The following is a 1,300-nucleotide window of genomic DNA, read 5'->3' on the forward strand; positions in this document are numbered from 1 at the left end:
ACCTCTCTCCCGGCCGGTGATCCCGCTCCCTTTCCCGCTAGCGAGGCGCCACCTCGGGCCCCGGCACCAGGGCCCTCCACCCAGGACCCAAACAAAACCCGAGCGCCGCGGTGCCGGGACCCCGCTCTGCCAGGAAACAAGAAGTCTCTTGCCTATTGGCCACGGGTACAGCTGGCTACCCGCCCAGTAAAGCTCACTGCCATTGGTCAGTACGCAGGGGTTCCCTCGCACGCGAGCGGGTACCTGAGCCAGTGCCGTTTGGGGGTTCGGCCGATTGTCTGGGCGGGAGGGTTCCACCTGTGCCTTCTCAGAAGACTGTTAACGGCCTGCCCATCAGGAGAACGAAACACACAAAGTGACCAAGAAGTAAACTGGAAAAGACCTGCAAAATAAAAGGGCAAAGTGAGGTTAACCATTGTCTGAGTTGCTCCTCTGTGTATCACAAACACTCCCTGATCTCGCGCTGGTCAGGTATCCTGTGGTGCATGAGCAAAAGCCAAGTGGAGGATGCGGGCATCGATCCCGCTACCTCTCGCATGCTAAGCGAGCGCTCTACCATTTGAGCTAATCCCCCGGTTGTTGCTACTTCCCTTTCCTTTGCCTTACAGGTTTTTGCAAGCTGTTTTCTGACCGGTAAACCGAATTCAATTCAAAATATTTAATACCAGAGTATAGTGGAACCATGGGCAAAATTGTAAAGAGTAGGCATGTAATAAGTACATGTAAGCAATAGTAATAAAGCCTTATTTAAAAACATATGTAAATATCTTTGCATTTAACCGACAAAAGAGTTGTACTGTACTCTGACCTCTTATTGCATATGTTTCACCGAACATGGGTAGTGTTCATGCAAACTCAGTCGGCCTTCGAGTAAACCTTTCCCCCCACTGGCTAGCTGAATTAAGTGGAGGTTAAAAAGATTGTACGAAGTCCTTCGAGCCGGAATCGAACCAGCGACCTAAGGATTGCCGCTTACAGTTATCCACTACAGTCCTCCGCTCTACCAACTGAGCTATCGAAGGCCCCGCTGATCCGGAGCGTTGCCGATTCCCCTCTAATACTTACCGAGGCCGCACTGCTCCCGATTCCGATAGATTTTTGGAATCTGGACCCCTACTTCCTAAGAAAGCTCACCCGGGCCGAGCCCCTCCAGACAACATAGAACAGAGTAAGCTGGAGACAGAAGTGCGAGCAAAGGCTGCCAAGGACCCGCTTCCCAACCCTGAACGGAGGAAGCACAGGCAATACACTTCCTTTCCGTTTCCCTGCGTTCTACAAAACAATACAACACCGCACCCCC

General features: G+C 52.0%; 1 protein-coding gene and 2 non-coding genes across 9 annotated transcripts in view; all 3 read right to left on the bottom strand.

The window, feature by feature from the left end:
* The window catches only part of AGBL5 (AGBL carboxypeptidase 5), a 25,683-nt gene that overhangs the window by 17,696 nt on the left and 6,687 nt on the right, over positions 1–1,300 (bottom strand). For 3 of the 7 annotated variants that reach the window (XM_019641160.1, XM_019641097.1, XM_019641253.1), the window contains exon 1: positions 3–126. The gene's annotated coding sequence lies outside the window, so the exon portion shown is untranslated. Of the gene's footprint in view, positions 1–2; positions 127–243; positions 383–1,065; positions 1,265–1,300 lie in introns of those variants that run through there. The other 4 variants (XM_019641333.1, XM_019641407.1, XM_019640875.1 and 1 more) reach the window with 3 other exon arrangements.
* On the bottom strand, positions 502–574 carry TRNAA-AGC (transfer RNA alanine (anticodon AGC)). The gene has a single exon. It is a non-coding gene; the product is annotated as a tRNA-Ala (tRNA).
* On the bottom strand, positions 931–1,022 carry TRNAY-GUA (transfer RNA tyrosine (anticodon GUA)). The gene is given in 2 exon segments: positions 931–966; positions 986–1,022. It is a non-coding gene; the product is annotated as a tRNA-Tyr (tRNA).

This window comes from Hipposideros armiger, unplaced genomic scaffold, assembly GCF_001890085.2.
Source record: "Hipposideros armiger isolate ML-2016 unplaced genomic scaffold, ASM189008v1 scaffold_0, whole genome shotgun sequence".
In the NCBI taxonomy this organism is placed as follows: domain Eukaryota; kingdom Metazoa; phylum Chordata; class Mammalia; order Chiroptera; family Hipposideridae; genus Hipposideros; species Hipposideros armiger.